This window comes from Dinoponera quadriceps, unplaced genomic scaffold (genome assembly GCF_001313825.1).
Source record: "Dinoponera quadriceps isolate SergipeBrazil2010 unplaced genomic scaffold, ASM131382v1 scaffold1889, whole genome shotgun sequence".
Classification (NCBI taxonomy): domain Eukaryota; kingdom Metazoa; phylum Arthropoda; class Insecta; order Hymenoptera; family Formicidae; genus Dinoponera; species Dinoponera quadriceps.
Window position 1 is genome coordinate 329,681 of NW_014557272.1, and position 20,299 is coordinate 349,979.

Genomic DNA, 20,299 nt, shown 5'->3' on the forward strand with positions numbered 1-20,299 from the left:
CCTTGCGATTCCTTCTTGTACGGGCCGGTCCGTTGTGGAACGCCGACGAAAGCACAGCGACGTCCGAAAATTCGCGATATTTATTAACGGTCCTCGAACTCACGATAACGCGATCACCGTGGATTATTTATCGGCGGAGACACGACGGAAATTACGGGGGAAAGTGAGGCGTTCGTTTTCTCCTCCCGGTAGCAATGAAACGGAAATGATGATCGATGGTACTGTCGCGAAGGAGAGCCTTCTCGCGGACGCCACTCGAGGAGATTTGAGAAATCGCCCCAAATTTTCGCGCGCATGCGTGCCGGAAACGAAGTCGGGGGTCCGGCGGCCCGGATTAATACATTGTCATCGATATCGTTAAACGCAAAACGATCGAGCTGAATGATAGATGGATAAATTAGAGTTGCGTCGGTCTACGCGATTTGTGCGCGATTAATATTGCAAATTATGGCAACGCGCGCGCGCGCGCGCGAGCGAGCATTGGGAGAAATTAAACCGTGCCAATTAAACAAACGCGGCGCACTGCTGAAACTTTCATTAGCTCCGATCGCGAGATTACATCTAGACAAGAAATTAGCGGCGGAATAATTCATGAGAGTGTCCCGTCAAAAGATGTTCTTTCCCGTCCACGCGGCCGCGCTATTCCCCCGCTTCGGATATTATTTTCCACGTGGTGGGGCACTTGTGCATAAATGTAATGTTAATTAACACGCACGCCGGGCGACGTCATAACTTGGTGTGGATTTCACATCGGGGTCGAGTGGGTAGAACTCAAGCGCGTACACACTCAACGAAATACACGGCGCTTTAACCGTTTCGTTTGCAAGCGCGTTGTTTAATGCGATATCAATTTAAATCGTTCGTGCCAAATCGAAACAACAAAAAATACAACAACGCCGAATAAATTAAAACGCGAGAGAAAAGGGGAGAGAGGGGGGTGAAGGGAGGGAGAAAGCAGTGCGTTACTTTACGGATTTTCCAGTAAATTAGCTCGCGCACGGAGACGTAATAATTCGCAGTAGATCTCGCGTCCCAGTTGAAAAGTACAATCCGCACGGTCGCCCCATAAAGCGCGCGCAGCTTTTATTTTCGGAGCTTAAACGCCGACGACGAGCTTGCTCTTCGCAGTAAGTTTAAATTACTCCCTATCCTCCATTTGATCTCCGCGACCGGCCGCTTACCTTCACACTAATTGACTTAATTTCTGCACTGATTATGCCGGTTATTTGCAGCCCCGCTTCAAACATCGCTAAACCGAGATCCGCGCCCGGGAGAGCGCTGGATATATTCTCGGACGGAATCGCATTGAGTACCGCGCGAGTCGCGGTCTCGTGTCAAATGGAACGACATGATGCAGTTTATAACAATAATTTTGTCGGAAATATATTTTGTAGCGTCACGCCATATTTTCTGTTCGATACCGCGGCGTCGGATTAAGCTCCGTGGTAATCGAGGATCTCGTGGTCTTTCTACAAAATTATATACATTACATTCGCCACGCCGGCAAATCTGAACATTTTTACTTGTTAACCAGGAATATTAAATATTTTGATTATTACCAACTTTAAATAATTTAATATTCTCAGAATATTTGACCCCAAAAATCCTAGATATTTTTCTCTCGATAGTTGGATATATTATAAAGATTAGTTATGTTTTTACAATATTTTTAAAGAATCGTGCGAGGTCTGTGGACGCATCCCGCGATATTAGGATCAAACAAAATAGTCCCGCGCGTCCAAAATGGACGCCTGGCTCTCCTAAGAAAGTGGAAGGCAGAACTTGGAGAAAAGGTCATTTTTGCCCTTCGTGGGGGGATTCTCTAGTCTGGCAAACTTTAAATTACATTCGAAGGGACTGTCCTCCGGCTGTCGAGGCTGCGAAGGACGAGTTCGTCCTCGCGGCAGCCGTCATCGGTTTCCCTTAATTTATATAGACGAAGACGCTTATTCGCGCCGCGCTGCTTTCCCCGGACCTCCTTCAGTAGAAAAGGAAAAGGAGGTGGTGGAAGAGGAGGAGGAGGAGAAGAAGGAGCAAGAGGAGAACCATCAGCTATATTCCCGGAAGTTAACTTTCTCCCTGATTGACGTTCGGTTATTGTCGGCATTTGCATAACTCGTCCTGCTCGCTCCTGGCGCGCTCTTTTCCGGGCGAACCTCGAAGTAACCGAGAGACAAGACCGTCGAGGTAGGGCGCGACGAAAGAGAAGGACGACGGGGTGGAGGAAGGTGACGATGAACGGTGGTGGAAGAGAAAGAGAGAGAGGTCGTGGAGGAGCAAGAGAAGAATGCGGGAACGGCCGCGTGTCAAATCGAATTTGCCTCATTTGCTCTGAGCGGCGACTCCGCGCCAGCAAGAGAATCTATTAGAATAATTTTTATGAATCTAATTTTAAATTCCGGCGAACGAAGTTACTTTACTGTCACGCTGTCAGCGGCTCTTTATTAAGTGGTCCTCCTTGGTGGCGCCGTGCTCACCCTCCGCCACTACGACCTCCTCCTCACCATCACCCCCGCCTCAACCCCTCCCGTGTCGCGCCACCGTTCGCGACCTGTCACCCATTGGAAAGGAATAATTTAAATAATTTCCCACCTAATTCCTCTCTGTCCGACGTCAACGAGAGGAGGCGCGAAGGAACGAGAGTAGCGAGGCCTGCCCTTTCTCCCCGAGCGAGCGAGCCAGATTTCGCGGGACGACGACGATTGTCGGAAGTCTTCTCCATGTTATTTAAATTTCGTATTATAAACGCGCGATTACTCGAGCGCCCGTCTAATGTGCGGTTAATTGCAACGTTTGAACGAGCGAGCGTAACGAGAGACGGGAGGGAAGAGGGAGCAGAGAGACACCGTGTCTCGCAACTTCTACTTCCGCGATTCTCCCTGCGCGAATCGACGAACTCTCGTTGACGCGGAGCGTCGCCGTCTGACACGAGGAAACGTGTCGCGCGAGCTGTAAGTTAGCCGAGAATATGCTGCGTAATTCTCCCCGGCAACGTGGATTACGCGAGAGTTGGCATTATCGAGATTATCTGTGCCAGTGTTACACGCACTATCTCGTACGGGCGAGTCACTTAAAAAAATATTGATAGTCTGGCCGCGAGAACGAATGAACGTCAACTCACGCGAAGAGAGGCTCGATCTGCGGTATCTCTTCGGCCAATTGGCTGGCTTTACGTCACCCATGCGGTTACTTCACCACGCGTGTACTTCGTGCACACGCGCACGGAAGCACAATGCGTTTAACACACGTGCGTAACGGTCATCCACCCACGATATAAAGATACACACACGCGCACGATCGAATTCGGCCTTGATAGATACGCCGCACACGCCTTACGCTTTTTACATCGAGATACACAGCCGATATACTTTTCCGATCGCCATATACGTGTCGCCTAATCATTTTATCGTGTAAGCTGATAAACGAGCCGAACGGTGTCTGCGGAGTAGTAGTGCGAGTTAACGATAATCAGCCGTTTATTTTAAAACCGTAATTAATCGTCGCTTCGACACGCGCGATACGTTTCAGGGAAGAAAGGAATTAGCTGCCCTATAATGCAACTGAAAATTAATTACCAGACTTACTTTTTTGCTGTAGGAGCTGAAAAAATTAGATACAGGAGAAAAAAATATTAGCTGAATTAACTATTTTCAGTTGTATTACAGCTAATTTTTAACTGTGGGAGTCAATTCTTTTTTTTCCATGTGGCATCTTAGATATAAGAGTGGTGCTTAGAAGTTCCGTCGGGGAAATGTTCGCTCCAGTATTCAACGTGAAGCAATAAATATCGAACGATAAGAACACACGTGTCTCGTGTCTCTCCGTCGTCGAATAAACCCAAGCGAGATGATTAAAAAAAAAAAAAAAAAAAAAAAAAAAAAAAANATAAAATTCGCGACGAATCTCGCAGCATCTTCGAGGATGACGCTTAACTCCTTAGAATTTTCCACGTCGTGAACCATTTTCTCGTCGTCATTCAATCGTTCTCTCGCGCTGGAGAACCGAGAGGAGAGCGTCCCCTTCCTCCCTTGATAAGGTGGGTATGATAAACGGTGCGTAGAGTTCCACCGGGCAGCGTCTCGACGGCCTATATTCGCGGCTTATTTTAGAACTTCACCGAGTGGAGCCAAGCGTGCGTGTATGCCACGGGTGTGCACGCATGCACCGATTGCGACTCGCTGGACATTGTATGTGCGTGCGTGTTTGCTTGCGTGCGTACGTATGTACAAGCGTGCATGCGTGCGTGCGCACGTACGTGCGTACGTGCGTGCGTGTCTGCCTGCCTGCCTGCTCGTTCGCTCTCTCGTTCGCCGTGTGCTATAAGTAGAGTGCGTGTACGATCCGTCCTACGGCCGCCGTCGCGTTATCGGGTTTATCGATATCCACGAGGAAGCGAGACGCACGAGTAAAATTGTCGATGACGACGTCGGTTACCTGTCTTTGGGGAGCATAGGTTCGATTCTCAAGGAAAGAAAGAGAAAATCATCTGCGGCTGGGGAAATTCTTTTACGCGAAATTTGTTCAAGGCAGACGAGAATAAAACTTTACAAGCACGAAGTGAAAAACTCGAGTTGAATAAATGAATAAGGTCTAGAGTGCGGCTTGAAAGTGGAGGAACGGCTTGGCTAAAATAGTTACATATAATTAATGATATAACAATAGTTATATATATTAATGATATATTGCTCGAAATTCTCCCTCAATTAGTAAATGATATCGCATGTAATAGAATTACCGCAAGACTATTCTATCAAATAGTTAGAATAGGAATAGGAAAACCGTTGAATTATCCGCAGAAATTTTCAGAAAAAAGAGAACGGAATACAATATGTTAATACAATTACTATTTAGAATACAATATATAATTTCTATATATTATCTTATGTACATACACGGAGAAAATATTGTGGTAAAAATTACCACAAAATTTTGTAATACTGGACCGGAATTATGACTGAAATTATTATATGTGTTATAACCTTTAATAATGAATACATATGAAATATATCACTAAAAATTACAACACACATCATAATTTCAGTCATAATTCCGGTCTGGTCTAGCATAAAATTTTGTGGTAATTTTTACTACAATATTTTCTTTTCATGTCACGTTACTTAATTATTATATATTATATCGTTATCAGATTTTAAATTGGCATCGCCCGCGATGCGTGTCTTCAATTTTATCGCGAATCTTGAAAAACGAAGAACGCGATTTCTTCTTCGCCTATTCCTCGCGTTATCTCGGAATTTGACAGAACGTCATCCAAGTTCCACATTGCGTAATGGGGGCCAATTAATCGAGTCGCCCGGATTTCTCGCGTCCTCTCGGAGTGATAAAGTGTGCCACGTGACGCAAGTAACAGGGCCGCCGGTTGGCGGGAAAGTTCTCGCCTCGGTGGTACCCGACGGCCGAATGCGCGCCGGGAAGGGCGACGGCGAAAAATATCGTCGGTCACGTATCGTTCGCTCGCTCGCTCGCCCGCGCACGTTCGTGCGAATTGTGGCCTACTTTTCCGAGTTCGTGAGCTCGATCTCGCGCGATCGAGAGGTTCCCGGCGTATCGTCCTCGAGAGCGCGACGTGAATCGACCTTTTGGACGCCGGTGCGATCGGCCGGCAAGCAGGCAGGCGAACGGCATTGAAAGTGTCATCCAACTACGCAAAAATAGCGGGCGAGCGACCGCCACCGGTCGTCCGCTCGCCCGTTGGAAAAACGAAATTTTCAAAATCCGCACGTCCGCCTGCAACAGCTTTCAGCTGCAAATCCGCCGGACATAAATTATTTAAGAGGGGACCCGACGCCAAGTTGCGCGACGTGATGTAGTTGAATGTGCATCGAACTGACGAATTCCTGAAATTCTTAGACTCTTGAATCATGCATCGCGGCCGGATCGGACTCGCACGTTATTATTCACGAGATGTAGAAAATTGTACGATTTAGCGCAACAATGGTTGCGCTTTCCGAGCCACTTTATGTTAAAAGCCAATTGACTGAACTTAAAATCGGGGAAATAAAGAATTTAGGTCGATTTTCTCCTAAATTCTTATGAATTCTTGATGAAAATGAATGAAATTTTCATAATATGCAGTCATATGCGTATGAATCATCCAACACATATCATCTGTTTTTCATCTATCCAACTGACGTTATTGTGATATGAGATTGTGTCCCTCGTACATGAGCCAAAATCTAAGCGTCCAATGAGGATATATTATTTTACCACACGGGATGTTTTACATAAAAAAAATAACGTGACCTGAATTTGGAGTTGTTGAGCCAAAATAGATATGTCAGTCCGCGACGCTATCTTCCTTAATTTAATTGTCGAATCGTGAAATCCGACTTAACAGAATCTGACTCGCGACATTTCCAAAATAAAACGGCCGCGGTTTCCGCTCGCAGGTCGGCCCATTAACTGCGAATACTTTCTCCACGCCTTTCGAAATCGCCGAACGACGCAAATCGCAAAAATACCGTCGTTGCTCTGTCTCCCTTTCTCGTGCACGTAGTACGGCATGCAGTTACTGCGAGCGCGATATCGGCCCGGCGGTGCGTGTGCTCGGGGGAAAAAAGTTTACGGCTCATAGATTTCAGAATTTCTCTGCGCTTGGCCATTAAGCAACGCAAGTCCATATCCACTGCGAAACCGCGCGGCGCGACGACTTTTATAAATATAGAGACAGGGAGAAAAAGAGAGAATTATGACCTATAAAATATAAACTGTAAGTCCGCAAGCCGATATCAATCACTTATGCAGAGCAATAAAAGCATTCGATATCTTGCCAGTGTTTTAAAAATACTCGCGAGTATCAAACCGAAATATCTTGAAGATCGTTCTCACGGAGACGTCCGCTTAAATGTCGAGCATAATTTTGCATAATTTTGCAGGCATCTCCCTTGTCGAAGCCAGGGAAAGGATTGTGCGTAAAACCGTGTTCAAAATCTCGCGACATATCTCGACTACGCTACCCGTAACAATTCGTCACTCGTCGCGTCGTGAGCGCTCCGCCATGCATCATTAGCAATTAATGCCATAAATACCGAAGGAAAACCTCGCTACGGCAATTATTAGAATAAAGGAGTCGATTATTCAGGCGCGAAATAATCTTCCCATCGTTACTTCGTGCGATACCGCGAAATCAAGCAGCGCGCGCGAAGGATCCGCTCTTCCATCGAAATCTCGGTTTTCCCCACATGTCAGCAGCTGCTATGATTCGTACGTTAATATCCAAACGTGCCCAAATTCGTTACGCTCGAACGATCGAAGGTAACAATGACGATAATCGCGAGAACACGAGGCGACGGAACGATGATGCGCCGAGCTTTTGTTCCTTCTGCAACGCAGCCACTTAGACAGATTTATGCGCGGCCGGCTACATGACTAGTTAATGAGATGACTCGTGCATTCGTGCGCGCGCATCGCTATGCGTGCGAGTACAGCCGTACCGAGCGGCCAAATGTCGGATCTCCAACCTTCCCTTCCATGGCACTCGGGGCCACATGCACAGGTACTTATTCCGACGCGCAGTTGTACAATGAAACGATGGCCGGGACATTGAGCCATTCAGACGTATCATGCAGTTATCTCTTACAAGCTTGACTTGTCAGTAGAACAGTCGCTAGTAGCAGCAGCTAGCAGTCAGCGCAGTGAGATTATCTCGACGGTAGCAGCGAACGCCATGAGCTACCTCTCCTCGATATCATGGTAATAGATCGTTTTACCAAACAGGACAAAGAGGAGAAGCTTTCCACCGTTTCTCCGCGTACATATTCCGAAAGAAATATATAAAATTAATATTGACACGTGCGCGCGATTTAAAAAAAAAAAAGTAAATAAATGGAATTTAACCGTGTAAAAGGTAACGTTGCAAATTTCCACACGTGTGGCGAATTTATCGCGACGCGTACCGTGCGAAATGCGCGTCGCTGCGACACGCACAAAGTCCCGTGCGCTTCTGTCGAAAAAAAAAAAAAAACGTTATCGCGCTCGATACTTATCCTATTACTGTGATCTACGTCTAATTATAGCCCCGTCTTATCTCATGTGAAGAGTCAAGGGAGACTCGCGCTCGAGGAAACTTACATCGCCCGATATTCCAGCCTAACGAATCGCTGCGTCGGAAAATCGCGAGAGATACTTTCGATTTACGCGCTTTACGTATCACGGAAAAAGAGACAGAAAAAGGGAAAGAGAGAGAGAGAGAGAGGAGAGGAAGGATGGGTGCAAAAGCGCAAGCTAAATATAATGAAATATTATAACGCAAACGCGTACGCGGGAAAGCGGCGGCGCGCGGAAACAGACGCGTAAAAATACGCCGGCGGATATATTTACCCTAAAATTTTAATCAACCGTTCAGCCCGACAATAGCGAGCGAACCAGTCACAAATATTTACGCACGTCAAGTGTAGACACATTCAGAACGCGGCCGGCTGGATATCAAAAATAAATAAAATATCGGTACGGGAACACATTTTTATTAAAACGCCGCGCTTTATCGGACGGTATTATCGTCGTCGACATCTCTCCGCGTTTCCCTTCGCTGCGAGACCGGCTGAGTGGCCAAAAATCGCCGATAACGCAAGCGAATTTTAAGTCAGCCTCACGTCTTACGAAATCGACCGCGCGCGCTTTGGTACTCACGGAAAAACGTACGCACACGCGCGCACGCACATACACACACACACACCATCGGATTTACGCACGTGCGTACACGCGTGCGTATATACGCATACACACTCTTGAACGTGTCTTGGACGACGTTCGCCTTGGCTGAGGAAGAGCCTAACGCGTTACGAGCATTACGCAAGCAAAGTGCGTAGGCCAAGGCGCCACGCACGATATCTACCGGGTGTTCATTCACGAGGCGATCAATCGATCGATCGATTGACCGGCGAGACGTCTCGCCGATTCGCTACGGTGACGTATTATCACGCTAATAACACGTCTGCGAATTCCGCTCACGTGTCGGGGCTACTCTCGTGGCGCGAACTCGCAATTACGAAGTCGTGAGATGAGTCGCACGATCTGTCGGATTATCGTTCGTTTCGCAGAGAGACGTCGCACGTTAATGTGTATTTATCAAATATAAACTGAAACTGATAAACGAAAGTCGCAACGAATATCTCACATCGGTCGGAGCGAGATTTATGTAACGACCCAGTTGCGCGAGATTTTTGAACGTAGCGGGAAATAGCGGGAAATAGAGATAAGACGCTGAAAGATGCGATTGATCCGTGATCGACTGAATATACTCCGCTTGGTGAACATCTCCGCGATTTACGTGAAAAAAAAAAACGCAGCGGCGCAAAAAATATGATGTAGGTGTTTCGACAATCGAAGATTTAAATCTGAAAATCATGCTGATAATAGAAGCACATCGACTTTCGTAAAGTATACGTAAGTATACTTCGTACATATATTTCGTAAGTATAGAATTTAATGTCTTTTGTCTAATTTTCCCCTTTTTCGTATGACATATCTCGTGTAAGAAAATATTTCTTTTAAAACGTAATATTTATGTTTTAAATAATCTCCTTCATTAGAAAAATAAACGCAATACATGATAAAGTTTACAGAATTCAGACATTTCTCTTCATTCTCTTCGTTTCACACATCGTCAGATGATTCGAGTCAGATCGTTCCTCCGATATAGTATTAATATGTACGATTCCAGACCGAAAAAGCGCTCAATCTTAATTTTTTTCCGAGGCATTTGCACACAAGTTACTCGGAATTCCGGTGTTGGATGAAGCTTTAACATTGCCGAAATCGGGACTCCTCGTTTTCGCATAGCGCGGAATAATTCCGGCGCAGTTTCTAATATCGATTTAATTCCCGTCTCGCGACCCATATACGCGAAATTATGTAATGAAAGGCGTAAGACTGTGTGTTAAAAAGCAGCCGACGGTTATCGATGCGTGACACCGAGACCTATCACGGTCTACTTAGCTACGTCGCCGTTGTAAAATCAATTAAACCACTCTTAACCGTGATTTTTCCTTATTTCCTCCCGTTTTACCCGTCCCGCTGTGTCGCCGAGAGTATGCGGCCGCGTTCAGTCGCTCTCTTGCCGTTACAGAATCAATTTTTCATCAAGTTAGGTCACCATAAATATAGCCGCCGGCTTTGAAACTTTTCACGCGCGTCTAAAGAGGCGGAATGAGGGAGGCACAGCGGAATACGGCGATTTGTTTCGTATCCTGTATAACGTAACTTCTTTCGATACGCGTAAAGCGAAAAATACGGTCCGGGAAGAGAGAGAGAGAGAGAGAGATTTGATCAGCAGAAAAAAAAATCGGTAGGAAGTGGATTACGTCATTAAGACTCTCGGTGGCGTAAGAAGCAGTATAGAGTGTCTCGCGCTGTATGTCGTCGCGATGGTAGATATCGAACGGATCAAGGAAAACGACGATTTGAATGCAGCGAAATATCGATAATTACGACGTTATTAAACATTCAGAGTTTTAATGGCTATGCACGAAGTCAGCCGGAGTTTGAACGTCATTATGAAGATACCGCGCGAGCGTGAGGAAAAAAAAGAAACGTTGACACGCTTGCGCACAATTTATGAATCGTGTGCACAATTACGATTGAGATGCGACGCGCCGTTGGTGTACTGCAAATGATCGGTCGACCAATCGTAACTCGTGTACGAGAGATGTGCGTGAACGCCGTGGCTTGATTAGAATTTCTAATCGGCCGCTGAAGTATGCGCGTCTGCAACACGTTAGAAACGCGCGGCTGCGCCGCGTGGATCGTGTCGGATATAAATATTGTTCATAAATTCCGCGTATACGCTTTCGTAACGTCCCTCGCTTCGTGTTCAACCCTCTCGAGATCACTCCTCTCACCATCTGGAATCTAATCTTCACAATCCAATTTTACATCGGTGGCTTCTTACAGTTTACCGATCTTAGACTACAGTTTATTGATCTTTTATGGTTCCTCGGAATATTTGCAATTTTCTCATTTCATCAGCAATTTCATAATTATCCTAAATATCATTGCTAAATGTTATTTAATATAACATCCCAGTGAGGAAGAGGATGAGAGGGAGAGAGACCAGAGAGAAACGAGATTCCCATGAGAACATTAGACGCATTATCCCAGAATCTTGGAAGGATTAACGCGAGAGCTCTCGTGAGCCGGAAACGCTAGAGAGGGTGTGAGGAGCAAAGGCGGCCTTATCGACGCGTTCGTACGAAACACGGGAGAGAGAGTGAGAGATATATGGAAAGGGCGAGAGGAGGCAAGCCGCATAATGAGAATAAACGCCTAAGAACGGCCAGCCGGGAGACGTTCGATCCTGAATAATTCATCGGAAACGCACGCTCGATTAGGCAAGTCCGCAAGCCCGGTCACCCCCGTCTGTATGAAAGCGTTGGCGCCCTTCCTTGCACGCCCAACCTCAACCCCCCGAAGACGCCGGCCGACGTTACTGCGACGTTAGTCGCGTCGTTCTAGTTACGAAACGCGTCAGGACGGCTTTCGGCGCGCGTCCCTGATTTCTTTTTTGCTCCGGCAAATAAAAGTTGCGCGATGGCAAGAAAACTGACCGCTCCACCACCCGCGCGCAAAGCGGAATTCCGATCACGGGAGACGCGCAACGACATTGCGGATTTTATGTCAGTTATGTTAGAAATATACTCCTGCGGCTCTAATTTAATCTTATTTTAATTACTGTTTATCTATAAAGTGATGTCGCGCAGAACCGAAAGAAAAGAAGTAAGTGGGGTTCTCGGAAAGAAAACTGCGATCGTCGGAAACACGCGATTTCATGTCGATGACACGATCATAGAGAAAAGATTCATTCGAGAGGGTCGTGTTGGAAGTTTACGTAAAAATACGTGAAAAATAAACGATAAAGTGATTGATACCGTAGTATACTTGGTAACGAGGCATGCGTGTCAAGCAATAATTAGAGTTGTGTATAGATGACAACGTGTGCTGCGATAAAAAAAAAAACACACTGTATTTCACCTATAAACATATTTTTATAGATTTTTCGTCACATATTTCCTTAATCCACATACTGAGAATTAAAAATTAAATTCGACACAGTTCACGAGACAATCGTGATTTTACGCGAAAGACTGCCTTCGTCGCTCACAAAAAAAAAACAAATCCTTTTTTAATCCTAATGGTAATATGTTAGGCTTACGTCTACACTTTTCTTTCGCTTACTCCCTCTTCCACATTTTGTAAAAGCTACTATATATCACTACTATTCCTGTGTTATTCCCACTCAGAAAAAAAGTTGTCTATGTGACCACTGATATTATCTGCCTGATTAAAAAAAATAACTGATTTCCTGGCGGCAACTACGTAATAAAAAAAGGTTTTGTACTTGTGCTAAAATTGGTCTTTATTAAAATTTTGGTTAAATTTAATATGTTATTTAATATGTTAAATTTTTAACATATTGTGTTTATATTATCTTAATATATTTTGTGCTGAATCGATATTCAACATGTGTTAGTGTTAAAATAACATTGTAAGTATCAAAATAACACATTTTATATTTCGATGTCGATTAACATATTATGGATATTATAATTTTGTGTTAATTTTTGACGTAATATTTGTGTGGGTCGTTTGGGACAAACACACAAAATGTGTTAAATTTAACACAAAACGTTTTATTATACAATTTACAACGACGATAAATAAGAAATTGGTAATAAATGTAATAAATGAAAGTAATTCCAAAAAAATAAAATTTAAAAAACACGATTTTTACCATGTTTTTGTGATATAGACCTGAGAGACCTATGATGTTACTTCAGCATCAAGATCGCGGGTATTCTCAGCGTTCATTTAACAGTTGCTTGCCTTTGCCTCTTGATAACCGTTATAAATCGAAATAATTTTTGCACTATATATAAAAAATGTCCTTGGAATATAAAAATTACCTTTGTATATAAAATATCTTTTGTTGTATTGGAGAACAAATTTTTCTTCTCGAAAATATTAATACGTTCGATTATCCGGCGCGAAGTACCTCTGTAACGAAACGTCGCATCGCAATTTAGCAGAACAGTTGACGTTGTGGATCACCGATATCGTTCGATAGTCTCACATATTAGGATCACAAGGTGGCGGGCAAGGGTATAAATTTGCCGAGAAAGCGTCAGGACGTCGCGTCTCTCTCTCTCTCTCTCTCTCTCTCTCTCTTTCTCTCTCACCTTCGCGCAATCCCAACGTTCTTGATTAAGGGTAGAAGTCGCGGTGCGCGTTGAGCTCGTCGCTTGTTCTTAATTTCCTACGCGCCGGAATGCCGTTATTAGCCGGCGCGAGTAGTGCCATTAACGGGAAGTCGCGCGCGTGTGCGCGAAGGAAGCCGTGGTTCTATTTATGCAACCTTTGCATCCCGTGCCTCTTGGTCCTTTTGGTCTTTTTCTCCCTCACTCCGTCCTTCTTTCCCTCTCTCTCTCTCTCTCTCTCTCTCTCTCTCTCTCTCTCTCTCCCCTCCACGGTCGTTTCTGTGTTCACATCGCGACATTTCTGTTCGAAGGAATGTACGCCTGGCGGCATTCCTTATTGGCATTACGGAGGAAACGCCGAGTCGAGGCCGCCTGGTTCGAGTACCACTCCCACGGGCTCGGGAGCAGGTACGGAAGAGGTCGCGAAATGACCAGAACGGATATCGCGGGGCCCGGAGAGAGAAACGAGAGAGCAAAAGAGAAAGAGAGGCACCCGCCAGCCAAACGTCGGTCAACGTTGAAGCGAACGTCGTTACCGAAGTTGGATATTCTCGGGTTTGTCGACCGAAGTTTCGCGCCATTTGCGTTTCTGTCAAATTAGATTAGTCGCCATTAGATGACCGGGCTAACATCTAACGACGGCGCGGACCATGGGAAAATCTTCGAAAAATTTCCCCGTAACGCAGAAGATCCGGACTTTCTTAGAGTATGACAAGATAGTCACAATTGTCATCCACGGAGAAATTTTCGTAAAGTTTTCTCATCGTATACATCGCCATTAGACGACTGTCTCAAAGTGTGGCGAGGTAGTCCCGATCTGTTTCACGTTACAGAGAAATTCTTGTCAAATTTTCGTCAAAAGATGAAACTACATAGTACAGTAGCATAGCTGCAGCTTTCCTGTCCTCGAAATCCTAGGCTGCTATTCATAGTCGGATCTTATATTTAAGACCGTCTTAAGTACATCTTCAGATGCTGTACGGCTTATATCATTGGCTAAGGAACACCTGAAGATGAACTTAAAACAATCTTGAATATATAGAATCCGACTATGAATACCGGCCCTAAAAATATAAGACGATGTAAACTTATGATCTGAAAGTATCGATTATATGTGGATTTGGATGAAAATGTAGAGAAGTACCGACCTCTCAGACTGACCTGCCTGGTGCCAATCGCGAGTGACACATCGCGGTTTTTTAGAGTTTACGACGAACTGGATCGATCATTTGATCAATGAATCGAGAGCGACGCTTCACTCGCGTCGCGTCGCGTTACGTAGTTTGCGTCGCAGGTTGCACGGAAAAGTGGGTTAAGAAAGTCTCGAGAAGCGTTAGGCCTCTCTTATGCATACGTTTTTTTCACGACCCAATAGTCGTCCTGCAGTCTGAAAACGATACACGCGAATCGATTCGCGCGACAAACGTCATCTTTCCACACGCGATAGAAAAGCGTAAATCGCGAAAGTCTCTACGAGTGCTTTCGTAAGAACGTTGAAGTAATGCCGACGTAATTCGGCGAAAAATCTTTTTTGGAAAAAACAATGATTAAATGAATGCAGTTAAATTAATTGATAACCCACATTGATTTCGCAGATATTCTGAACTTCTTTTATTTTTATTAACCGTACAAATCTTTGATTATAATCGTATTAACGAATTACTATTTCAGAGGAAAAGATTTCTTTGGATTTAATACAATATGTTTTTGGTTCGTTTGATATAACCGTCATTTAATATCAAATATCATTTTATTTGAATAAAAATATTATTTTACTAAACAATGTTGGTTAATGTTGTTTAAGGAAAATAATATTTAAGATAAATATTTTGTTTTCAATTTAAACATTTTATTTCATTATATATTAAATATTATTCCACGAAACAAAGAATTTATTTTTATATTTTTCTGACATAAAGTGTTATATTTCTTTATCTCTCTTAAGTGTTATCTCTTTCAATATATATTAACTCTCTTAAGTGTTATCTCTTTCAAATAATTTATTGCTTGGAACAACCATTATAATGTTTGGATGAAAATACAAAAGAAATACATGTATATTATTTGATTTAAAATATTTATTGTTTAAGAAACCAAACCATCCTACTTATTGAATGAAACGTTCGTTTGTTTGCTCTATTCCGATAGACAAATTTGTTTCAATCAAAGAAATTTCATTAAATTTAAAGAAACCTTTTTCTCCGTGCAGATACGGTCTCGTAAGCGTGACGGCACGTAAAGGTGACTTCTTTCGCTTCTTATTTTTCCCAAACGCTTTAAAATTCGCACTAATAATTTCAGATTAAAATAGAAACATTCGTCCACTGCCATTCTTTAAGACGTGGGAATAATTTTTACATTACTCCGGTCAACTGGTTCGAGCTCAAGCAACCGTGGTGCAACCTAAATACTTCAACGGCGGCTCTATCCGATTGCATTCAGGACTACATTTGTCCTTTCCCGGAAAACGAATAAACACAAAACTTTCCGAAAGTGGAGCGCCGGCCAAAAGCCCGTACCGATTCATCTTAAATTTCGCAGTCGACGAGACGTATCGTCGCTGCTTCTGATATTCATCCCAAGAAAGCCGCTAACGGCGATCTCCTCTTTCTCTTTCCCGTCTTTTTCTTCGTGTCGCGCGCGTCCGCGCGCCTACGAGTCCGCGTTTTCCCGCTAACATCGGCGGTACTAAACGTACAGTTCGAGTCCTTTCTGGGTCAGGGGAGATTAATTGGCCGTAACCGGGAGCATTGTCGTACCGTGTGCGGTAATGTATCCCCGCGCGGCTTGATAATAGTCATTAAGGACGGCCGTCTAGTTGCCTAAGTACCCATTCAAAGAAAACCGCACCCAAGGTCAATAACATCGTTATTGTAACGCAATCGCGTATGGTGAAGTGCCATTATTCCGAAAAAAAAAAAGGAGAGAAAAAGAGAGAAAAAATAGAAACAGGCCGCGCAAATTATATGCATCGCAAGACAATACAAGCGATTCCTTTTATCGTGCTGCAGATGCGTTGTTTGATAACGCGATGGCATTCATGAATTTTGCCCGAATGAGATTACGCAACGATCTTGGAGAACCGCGCCAGGAAGCGAGCGATAACGCCTCCTCTCATCGGTCAAGCATTTTTAAGACGCGTATCCCCAGATTGCCGGATAGCGGGAAAGGATCTGAGCCTTGACCCAGAAGACCGGGAGCCCTTTTCATCGTGAGTGACGTCGTCTCACGTTCGTCCTACCGAGGATGTAAACACGTGGACGTGCGTAACTTTTTCTCGTAACAACGTAACGCGCCTAGAGACAGAGGTCAAACGGTTCCTAAATGTCAATTTAGAATTAATTATCATTTTTCGCGCTGCTCGGCGATATTTCCCTCCGATGCTGTGATCCCAATTTATTCTCGATGCCGCCAAACAAATTCGTCGATTTCCTTCCATCTCTTCTATAATTAAGGACGTAAAATAAAGCGGCGTACCAGTGAATCTTCCACGAAGTCCCAGCGGGACAGCTCGAGGATTAAATGACTCGCGGACTCTTTTGCTTACTAATGTAAGATTGGCGATGATCCAGCGGTACTCGAAACTTTAATAAACTAACCGTTCAGCGTCCAATTACGTCAGTCATCGTTTGCGGAATGTAATTAAATTTTGACGTGTGCCACGTTTCTCTCCGTACCTCTCTTTCCGTCGCTCTAATCGTCTCATCGCGATCACGACGGTATCGCTAACTGTTAAGTGAGATTAAGCACGCTCACCCCGTTGATAATATCTAATGTATATTACAATACACGTATTAAACTTAACTCTGCCCCATCAACGGTCTCTTAATTTAACCTAGTTAAACAACTAGCAAATTGCTTAACAAATTTAGGTGTGATCGCCACCTCTCACACACACACATGTCCGTCTCTTTTCGACGTCTTCCGTGTTATTCAATGAAAATATCAGCGGATGAAAGATCTACCATGTTCTCGTCCGAATTCCAGTTCTCGCGCATCCGATTCGAAAAGTTTCATTAATTATAGATTGCAAGGGGATGCATATTACACTAGCGCGAATGATTACATCATCTTTCTCCCTTCCTGGCTCTTTACATCCCTATTCTTCGCGATAAAATAATGAAACTTCTCATCCGTGCGATGATAAAATCGCGCAATTCGCGCGCGCGTAGCTCGATGGGCCATTTTCGCAGTCCCGCTTCCGTCGGTTGAAAATTGTTCCTATTCACCGGCGACGAAGAAAGCGAGGCTCCTCTCGCCACGCGTAAGCTGCTGAGACCTTGACCTACGAGGCCAAGAACTTTTCTTTTTCGAGAAGAAAGCCTACTCGTCATCCTAAACCGCCGTCGTATCGCCCTGCGAAGTATCCTAGCGCGTATCCTATCCCTCCGCAGAATCTTTCACGACAAAATCCCCCGATAGAAATTCCCCGATAGAAAATCGGCGACTGCTCAGGCTTCTTCGTAGATAGGCGCACCGTGCTCGCGTGGATGACGGGGGCGGCGGAGGGTGGAAGGTGTGCGCACAGACGCTCAAGTGGGGCAAAAGGGAACCACTTAGCCGAAACTGCAGGAGTCTGGGAGTCAGCAGCTATTCGGCAGACGTCACTGGCGCCAGCAGACTACCTTAAAGCCCAGCCACCCCCCGCCGCCGACAATCTCATTCCCCAAAAGCGTCGCAAGAATTATAAAGTTGGTGGAGGAGAGAAGAGAAAGAGGCGACGAGAGCGAGGGGAGAAAAAGGGGGACAGACTTCTTTCCTTGCCACCCACCCTTGTCAGACGAACGCGACCCGTCCTCTTCCCTCGTCCCGCAACCTACATGCTCTACCTCGATCTATCGCGTTGCATCCCTTGGTCTTCCTCCGTATCTACCCTCTTTGTTCCTATTCTTCTCCCTCCCTTGCGACCTCCCCTCCCCCCCTGGCTCCCGCGTGTCGCTCTCTTCTCTGCCACGGTACTTTTTTATTTCGACTTGGAAGAAAAGAGTTTTCGCGAAGGAACCGATCTCGCACGGGGTGGGAAGCGGGTTTCGGGGTTCGACCGCGAGTTACGAGGAATCCGCGCGGATCCGAAAATCTGTTCTCCATTAGCGCGACGCCGACCGGAAGTCGTTCAATTAGAGTCATGTACCGTGTGATCTCGAAATAATCCGGCGCTCGAGAGACCCCATTGTTATTTTTCGGACGACGACGAAAGTTTCGACGAAGAGAGGCGAGCGCGCGGCGTTCCCGTTTAATGAGGGGCGCTTCTCTCTCTCTCTCTCTCTCTCTGTTGTAGTTTCGCAGTTTCCGCGCGCCGTCCGAGACTACTCGCGAGTAGTTTTACAGAGCGATGCTGGGATAAGGCTTGGACTTCCCTCTCACCCTCCCGGGGTCTTTCCTTTATCGCTGTGCTCGATAAAACGGAGCGATCCTCGAATTATCACGTTATCAACTTTCTCTCTCTCTCTCTCTCTCTTTCTCTCGTTATCTATCGGCCGCCAAGAAATAGGTTTCGTCATTGTACTACACATACGAACAATGAAATGAAAATTTTCGTTTATTTCAATTTACAATTGTGCGCTTTTCGCTCGATTCAGTTACCTCTGACTAGCTGCCGCGAATATTATTTTATTCTGACTATTTTTCACCTCTGTGTCTGCGAATTCAAATTTCTGAGGAATGTGATTTATTTTCCTTCGGTCAAATTTGAAGTAGAAATGAAAATCCCTAATCGTACCGGTTAATTCTGCGAAGTAAACGCATTTTGCAGCAAATTACGTCAAAGTGGCCAATTATCTCGGGCTAAAAACGCGGGACTCTCCAAACTGATTCGATAAACTGATTCCGGATCCTGTATTAGGTGGAAATTCTGTCCGTAAAAGTGATCGAAAATATTTTCTCCAACGACACGAGGAATTTTTCCAGAGCCCGCGCGAAGAATTACCGTAGAATTTTTCCCGTCAGAGCGTCACGGCAGCGCCGCCGTCGCGTTGAAACGTTCGTGCCTCGGAGCGCGTTTCTTACGCGTCGCGCTGCGCTTCGCTCCGGCGGTATCGGTTTTATCCAGACACTCGAATTTATGCCCTTTCCGCCAGACGGTAAATGGATATACAGTCGGGCGAAAAAAAAGAGAGAGAGAGAGAGAGTCGGCGAGGGGAAGTAGGGGGAAAGAGGACGGAGAGAGGAAACAAAAAGACATCGATCCCCCGGAACTAACGGAGATCGGCGTGCATGCCGGTTTCATACGCACAACAAACTACTGGAACGGCCGCCGGAGGCGTTAATATACCGGGGCGTAAGCCCAGGGGCGGTATTTTTTCGCGGCGCGCGTTCGCCGCGCTGAAAAATATTTTTCTGAAAGCTAATATCTCTCTCGGGCCGATATTCCGCCGTGTAAATAATATCTGCGCCCGTAGGGACAACAAAGTAGGCTGTCATGTGAGTGCAATCGCCAAAAGAGGCTCCCGCGGGGGGTGAAGGAGAGAGATAGCGAGAAAGAGTGAGAGGGAGGGAGGGGGNGGGGAGGAGAGAGAAAAAATGAGCCGCGTGGTCGCCGCCACGCTCACGTTATTTTTTCTCGTTGCCGCCGCTCTTTGCGCTCTTTGCTTGATCGTCGCTCAACGTGAACATTCGCGAGGCTGCGAGGAGCGCGATCAAGCGGGGAGAATGACTCCCGCGGCTCGGGAAATGACTTCGATCGACGCGGTCGTTGTCGTCTTTCATTCCGCCGTTAAAAGGCGATAAGTGCGTATCGCCACCGCGGCGATTTCTGCGCGAACCGTCGCCACGAGTCCGCGGACTTCGAATCGGTGGACGATTATACCTCGTTCTCGGTCTCTCTCTCTTTCTACCTCTCTCCTCGGAAAGAGGAAAAAGATGATCACGGTGGTCACGCAACGAACGATCGCGGAGAGAAGGCAGGGGAAGCTAACGTCCAGTCAGGTTGCAAGCAGCATTCGGCTGGTAGGCACACGCTAGAACGCGATTACTAGCGGATGATTAATATCGTCGAACGCTCATCCGTGCGCGCGCGCTCACATGGCATTTTTATCTCCATTAGCGCAACGACGATGAGGATGACGACGACAGCGTCGACGACGACGACGACG

The 20,299-nt window shown here is 45.5% G+C and overlaps 1 protein-coding gene across 3 annotated transcripts in view; it reads right to left on the reverse strand.

Moving 5' to 3' along the window:
- The window catches only part of LOC106748843 (forkhead box protein O), a 193,876-nt gene that overhangs the window by 24,950 nt on the left and 148,627 nt on the right, over positions 1–20,299 (reverse strand). The gene's annotated exons all lie outside the window — the stretch shown is intronic.